This window comes from Mya arenaria, chromosome 10 (genome assembly GCF_026914265.1).
Source record: "Mya arenaria isolate MELC-2E11 chromosome 10, ASM2691426v1".
Lineage (NCBI taxonomy): Eukaryota > Metazoa > Mollusca > Bivalvia > Myida > Myidae > Mya > Mya arenaria.
The window spans coordinates 50,954,546-50,962,578 of record NC_069131.1 but is presented as its reverse complement, the minus strand read 5'-3'; the positions used below and the strand labels follow the sequence as shown (position 1 = coordinate 50,962,578).

Genomic DNA, 8,033 nt, shown 5'->3' with positions numbered 1-8,033 from the left:
ACTTGTCAAAACCTACTGATCTAATATATACAAATTATGGGTTTCAAGAAAACCATCAAAACGTGTTTAAAGAAGTTGCTAAGAAGGTCTGATGCAAAACAAAAAAATATGGACAGTGTGCAATTGAATGCGAACATTAATAAGGCAACTGAAATCCACACGTGCCCGAAACTTTATCCATGTTTGATTTGTTTCAACAAGGGGGATGCTGAGAAAACAGAACAGAAAGCCCCAAGCCATCAGTGCCCTGAACTGTACCCCTGTTTGGTGTGTTTGGTGCAAGAAGACTCGTCGAGTGTTGACAAAACTTACAAAGTTGTTGAAAAGCTCAGTAGCAGAGACTTAGAGAGAAATGAGAATCACGAAGCACTTCGCCAGTTCTTCGCCAGGCGTGGGAGACAGTTTGTGCCAAAACGTTGTTAATAAATTGAGTGATGAACAGACAATGATTAGTAACAAAATAAAATGTATGAACTGTTCGTATTTTATTGTGTTTATCTATAGCAATCTAGTTGGAATCACTTAAGCTTTAAGAACAACTATGCTTGCTCATAGTTATCAAACGAGTAATGGTCATATAGTCATATATATATGTGCAAATCGCTATGTATAACTCCTCAAAGATACACAGAATGTATCGTAAAATGCTACAAAGTACGATACTTAAGCAAAATAAAACATGAAATAAAGTAAAACAATCACAGAATAATGTTACGATTTTCGGTACAAGCTATACTGAGCTGATTATTATAAGGGAAAGTGTTGTCTGTCGTATTCACTTGGATACGGTTGAACCATGTAAACAATACTCTTTGTGTGTAAAATTTGGGATATTTTCTGTGTTTGAAGGTACGACCTTGGTAGTTATAGTTTCTATAATGTGTTCGCGATTGAATCAAGCCGGGTTTATGCATATACAAGAGATATAAATGATTTTACGAGGTTTTAAACATTTCCAATTTCAGAAAAATATTTCTACTTTCGATTTCGTTTTTCTGAAAATGAACAAACTTTTTTTTTCCTATTGTTTAATTTCATAAAACGATACATAATACATGATTAAGATAATTTTAAATTATTTTTAATGAGTGTATTTTCTTTATTTTCGTAAAAGTTTAAAAAATAAATAAATAATGCAATTCATGGAATGATATGACGTGATATGTATGACGTCATATTGCAGAGTTCTCGCTGTGCGCTGGTCGGCCATCTTGAAAAATAAATTGTGAAGGTCGTATTTCCAGCTTTCCTGCGGTAAGTATGACATGAATGTTTAAAAGTTTTATGAGAAATTGTGTCTAAATATATGATGTATCATATTACCAACAAGTTTTGTCGATGTGTGCATTGAATTACGTAAAAACTTATGTCAAAAGAAATTGCTCCCAGCTCGTTTTAGAATGTTTCGAACATTCTCGAAGCCGATTTTAGAAACTTTAATTCTCGGCTAGATATGTTGAAAAACATAGTAAGCGGTGTTAATTCATATCTCTTGTCTTGTTTATGTCATATTTTGAATGATTTTAACTTTGTTTAGGGACCAAACTGACAGAAATAAGAAATGGCAAATCATGCGAGATTGATAAATATCTTCTTCTATTTGTTTGTTTGAAAAATATGTTGAAAATTATTTTTTTTAAACCAGAGACGGCAGTTCAGATGCAGTCATCCTGTGTGTCAGAAAGCTGGTGATCAAAATGGTTGAAGGCAGTACCCAAGAAAGTACATTTACAAGTAAGTAAAATCACTGAAAATTAATTCCATGAAATGAACTGTCATATCATAATCTCAGTGCTTAGTCTGTTTGGAAATATTCTTGGAATAATTTTTATAAACTGATAATTTATCTAATAACAGACACTGTGTTTGATTTATTACATTGAACTGCTATTAGATAAATTTTCAGTTTGTGTTTGATATCTACCAATGCCATAAATGCATAATTTTGTTCCTGTTGTGAATGATAAGAAATGTTGGGAACATAATACCTTCTGCATGTGAACAGTTTTTCTGTTTCTGTTTGTATGTAGGAAGTATTTTGTTTTCAGGATTATTTCAACATTGTTGATGTGGATGAAATGTGCACTTAGCCATGCTTTTAATGGAATGAAAAAAAGTAAAAAACTAACAAGCAATATGTACAGTTTTGTTGATAAAATGTTTTGTTTCAGAGTTGTGAGGAGTAACCTAGCCTATATAACCTGAAGCTCACCCAATATGCAGTGTGTTCTGCTCTGTCAATAACAAGTAAGTAATTTCACCAAATTTCATCAGAAACAAATCTCAAAGTTACAATGAACAGTAAAGTTAACTCATCTTGGTACTTTAATACACTGAAACACTGAACCAACATGATTTGATTTTGCTCTTTGTACTTATTTCACATTATGGTAGCAAAATTACAGCTATGTGTCCGATTCATGACATTTAGCATTTGTCATACATTTCACTCTTTCAGTTGTCAAACCAAATGCTAAGTGTCAAATCCATTCATGATATTTAGCATGTGTCATACATTTCACTATATTATTTGTCAAACCGAAAGATGAATGTCAAATTATTTACACATGCTCAGCAGTTTATCATAAATTTTACTCATTTTATTTGTCAAACCAAAAGATGAACGTCAAATTATTTGAAGATGCTAAGCATTTATCATACATTTTACTCTTTTTATGACAAATCGACTCACAAATTTAAGCGAACCAGGTGACAATGTACAAATCATTTAGGGTGACGAGCTTTTTGGTTACCTCGCCCGGCCAAACAAAAAGACTTATATATATACTAAAAGTGTTTTAGTTTGGCCGGGCGAGCGAACCAAAAAGCTCGTCACCCCAAAATACTTGTACATCGTCACTTTGTGTGCCTAATTTTGAGATTCAACTAAATCGTTCTAAATTCAATGTAAAAAAAAGTTTCATAAGGGGGGTACCCAGTGTGAAAAAACTACATCGCTTAAACGCAAATGCGCTTTGGTAGGTATATAGCTAAAACGCGAATGCGCTATGGTGAAAATCCAAAGTCAAAAATGTTGAAAATTTTGAAAAAAATTGAAAAGATGTGAAATAAATCATGATTTTAAGCACTGTTTTAGTGAACAGCTCTGTCATTTGTAAATCAAAACTGAGAGAATGGTTAATATGTTTTGAGACAAAGCATTTATAACTCACTGCAAATATTATTTGGTGGTCAAAGACTTAATAGAAGTTAATTAGCCAGTGTTCATATTTAGTAAATGAAAATTAGTGAGTTGAAGCTTATATTGTTAAGTTTTATTGTATATCATCTGGCAGGGAAAACAAGATCATTTAAGATTCATGTTTTTGGTGGCAAACAAATTGAACAAGTATTGTTCTTATTTTACTCATTGATGTTTTCATTTTTCAACAGAAATATTTTGTTTTTTCAGCTCTGTATGGCTGGTCTGACCTCAGTGGAAGTTGTTCGTTTAAATGGTTTCGGGACATTGAAATAAAACAACACGAGGTAAAATACAAAGTGCTTATTTATTTTTTAACTTGTTTATCCAGTAGTATATGATAAAAAGTTTTTTAACTTGTTCATCCAGTATTATATGGTACATACAACAATAATGTAGAATATTAAATCACTGAGTTGCGGCTTCTCTGAACAAACATCTGTTCACTTTATGTCCACAGTTTTTTGAGAAACAAACAGGGCATCTGTTTTCCCAGTTTGTAGATTTTCTCGTTTTGCAGAATGTCCCACCAAGAGTGAAGGGCTGCCTGTTTGCTTCAGATTCCCAGTCCTCCTCGCTGATGATTTCTGAAGTCCTTACGCAGTCACCCCAGTCTTCAACCTCGGTTTGTACAGGTGATAATGTTTTTGAACCATAGTTCATTGTCATGTCATTGGAATTGTTCAGCTGCTCCAGTTCTGACTGTAACTCTGTTTTGAGTACAGCAAGTCTAGCCTCAAGAATGGCAATTCTTTTAATTTTGCGGTTAAGTCTCTCCATTGTACAGATCATAAATTGCTGTAGGTTTCAAGTTTTGTAATGATATTAAGTATGCGTTACATATTAAATATGCACAAAAATAATGCATTCGATCTGCATTTCACAAGTGTAAAACATCACAAATGAATGGTATTTCAATCTACTTTTTTGTCAAACCATATGACATTATTTGTTCATTAGTAAAACAAATTGATGAATATCAAAGCGATTCATGATACTGAGCATTTATCAAACATTTCACTCTATTATTTGTCAAACCAAAAGATGAACGTCAAATTATTTACAGATACTGAGCATTTATCAAACATTTCACTTTATTATTTGTCAAACCAAATGCTAAGTGTCAAATCGATTCATGACACTGAGCATTTCTCATACATTTCACTCTATTATTTGTCAAACCAAAAGATGAATGTCAAATTATTTACAGATGCTAAACAGTTTATCATAAATTTTACTCATTTTATTTGTCAAACCAAAAGATGAATGTCAAATTATTTGAAGATGCTAAGCATCTTATCATACATTTTACTCTCTTTATGACAAATCGACTCACAAATTTAAGCAAACCAGGTGACGATGTACAAATCATTTAGGGTGACGAGCTTTTTGGTTACCTCGCCCGGCCAAACAAAAAGACTTATATATATACTAAAAGTGTTTTTGTTTGGTCGGGCGAGCGAACCAAAAAGCTCGTCACCCCAAAATACTTGTACATCGTCACTTTGTGTGCCTAATTTTGTGAGTCAACTAAATCGTTCTAAATTCAATGTAAAAAAAAGTTTCATAAGGGGGGTACTCAGCGTGAAAAAACTACATCGCTTAAACGCAAATGCGCTTTGGTAGGTATATAGCTAAAACGCGAATGCGCTATGGTGAAAATCCAAAGTCAAAAATTTTGAAAAAATTGAAAAGTTGTCAAAAAAATCATAATTTTAAGCACGTTGTTAGTGAACTGCTCTGTCATTTGTCCAATGTTATAAATGAAACCAAAATTTACCAGAGTAAACATTAATGTGCTATTGTATGTAAGAATGTTTCGTCTTTTACACGTTTCATTTCATTTTTTCAGATGAGATGTCATACACAGGGGATCCGACAGAAGACAGCAGACAGAATTCGTCGATCTATTTGAAATGTCATTGTTTATTTGAAAAAAGATACCTATCCACACTTGTTCGTTTTATAATATTGTTTGTATTATATGTGCTTTGTACCGTTGCTTTTTGTTTATCAGTAATTCTCCAACACTTGTATTTCGTGTTTTACATGAACATTGAAAATTTATCATACAGTAAATCATTTCGAAAATGAAATTTAAATGGAGAAATACTGATTTATCTGTTTGCTTTTAATGTTTGTGCTGTCTTGCTTACCCCAGTAACGCGGGTCTTGTTTGCTATTGTGAGTACTGTTGTTATTTTTTTTGGCCATCCAAAGTATTGTTCACGAAAGATAACACATTTTTTTCATAAAATTGGTTACATTTTGGTCTGTCGATTTTTTTCATTGAAACCACAGTCAAACGGTTTTTCACTATATTTTTTTATGAGAAACAGCCAGACTTGGTCACGGCTGAAACCGAGGAACATTTGTGATTGAACAAAATTTTAGCAGTAATGCTGCTTGTAATTCATAAATTTATTAAGCTTTGGTCTTGTCATATTGAACTTGGTAAAATGGTAAACATTTTGATAGTGTGTACAAGAGCAAAATTTGCACTGCATTTCAAAATGTTTCATTTTTGTGAAATGCTGTTGACAAAATGATTTGTTTGCTCGTGCCAGCATGGGTCGACGAGATTCGTTTCTCACTGTCCTTTATGCGGCGGTTTAAGATGCAAGCCTGTTGTTTTGTCAATGTCTAAAGTTCAGCTTGAATGAAAATTGAAATCAATATTGCAAGATCAAGCAATTTTTAAAAAAAATGTTAGAATGTAGATGCGTTGTGAAATACAAGTGAAATGTACTAGGCTCATTGCATTCTTAGTTTGGTTTCGAAGTGCAAAACTTCATTCATCACAAACATTCCTCTTGAACGACCGAACATTGATATGTGGCAATGTTTTCGTTCAGCAAAATGATTTGGCAAAAGTAATTTAAAGGCTAGCATGAGTATGGAGGTGTCGTTAGACCAGCTTAGTATTGGTGTAAGGTGGTGTACAGTGCCAATACTAGGAACCGCTCATGTTCACCATGTCACGCTACAGGCAATGAAAAATAGGGAGTGGCAACCTCTTTGTATCGCCGTGGTCCGACAGTCCACACAGTCTTTACAATGAGAGGGGAAACATAGGCAATCGGATGCTTCTTCCTAAGTGTGCCTTGTCGAGTAACTGCCTTTGGCGTTGCCTTTATTTTAAAATTTGTGAACAAATAAAACTAGGTTAGGACCACATAATAGGGTTACGATGAAAATTAGGTTTCCCTTTTAATGTTTGAAGATAACAGCCACTGGCGTTATACTTCAAAAAATGGCTCGAAATACACATATCACACAAACATTCAACATTTCAACATTTTATCTGCAACATTTTTCATTTTTTCAAAAAAAATACTCAGATGTACAAAAATAATGCAAAACATGAACAGCAAATTCACAAATTCTGCTGTGTTGAAATTTAAAAAATCAAACATGAGATTGTATGAAAAAGCTTCTTTTTTATTTTCAAACATGTTAAATCTCACGATCATAAGCCATATGTACAAAAATAATGCAACTCTGAATTGTAATTTCATGCTCTCAACAAAAAAATATGCATCGAAAATTGTGAAAAATTGTGAAAAATTGTGAAAATCTAGAAGTTGACGAGAGATCTCAAGATTTCAAAAAACGAACTATAGGCTTTATTTCACACAATACTTCATGAAAAAAAAATCAAATCTTCATAATGTTCATAATCTAGAAATTAACGAGGTATCTCAAGATTTCATAAAAAAATTATAGGCTCCATTTATTCAAAATTATAGGCTCATGCAACTCCTTCAAAAAAATAACAAATTTCAATAATGTGGACCCACGTCCATGAAACCTGAAAAATTGATAATTTACTGACACTGGCGTTCACACAAGATTTCACGAAAAAGTTAAAATCTTCATGATATCAACAATCATACATCATAAGAACTCTGAATGATAATTCTATGGTCTGAACATTCGAATATTTTGAAAATCTAGAAATTAACGTTGGATCTCAAGATTTCAAAAATCGAACTATAGGCTACATTCTTCAAAAATTATAGGCTTCATAAAACTCACTCAAACACTCAGATTTCAAAACCTTCAACATTTGTGCTCTGAAACTAGCGTTCCCACCAGTTTTCATGAGAAAAAAATTAAAATCTTCATATTGTTGAAAATCTAGAAATTAACGCGTGATCTCAAGATTCCAAAAAAAAATTATAGGCTTCATTTATTCAAAAAATTATAGGCTCATGCAAATCTTTCAAAAAATTATAGGCTCATGCAAACCTCTCAAAAAATTACAAATCTCACAATCATAAGCTATATGCACAAAAAACACCAAGTCCATGAAACTTGAAAAAATTGATATCTTACTGAAACTGGCGTTCACACAAGATCTCATGAAAAAAAAATCAAATCTTCATAGTGTTGAAAATTATAGGTTTCATTTATTCAAAAAATTATAGGCTCATGCAAATCTCTCAAAAAATTACAAATCTCACAATCATAAGCCATATGCACAAAAAAATGCAGCTAAGTCGATGAAACATGAAAAATTGATATCTTTCTGAGGCTGGCGTTCACACAAGATTTCATGAAAAAAATCAAATCTTCATAATGTTGAAAAATTAAAGGCTCATGCAAATCTCTCAAAAAATTACAGATCTCACAATCATAAGCCATATGCACAAAAAAATGCAGCTAAGTCGATGAAACATGAAAAATTGATATTTTACTGAAACTGGCGTTCACACAAGATTTCATGAAAAAAATCAAATCTTCATAATGTTGAAAAATTAAAGGCTCATGCAAATCTCTCAAAAAATTACAGATCTCACAATCATAAGCCATATGCACAAAAAATGCA

The 8,033-nt window shown here is 32.5% G+C and overlaps 1 long non-coding RNA gene across 3 annotated transcripts; it reads left to right on the top strand.

The window, feature by feature from the left end:
• The first annotated feature begins 616 nt into the window (after positions 1–616).
• LOC128206127 (uncharacterized) lies at positions 617–5,155 on the top strand. 3 transcript variants are annotated; one of them, XR_008256392.1, is made up of 7 exons: positions 617–849; positions 1,184–1,254; positions 1,646–1,734; positions 2,172–2,247; positions 3,413–3,489; positions 3,723–3,827; positions 5,055–5,155. It is a non-coding gene; the product is annotated as an uncharacterized LOC128206127 (long non-coding RNA). The 3 variants fall into 3 exon arrangements; XR_008256391.1 differs by having other exon boundaries at positions 3,723–3,837; XR_008256393.1 differs by lacking the exons at positions 3,413–3,489; positions 3,723–3,827.
• The last annotated feature ends 2,878 nt before the right edge of the window (positions 5,156–8,033 follow it).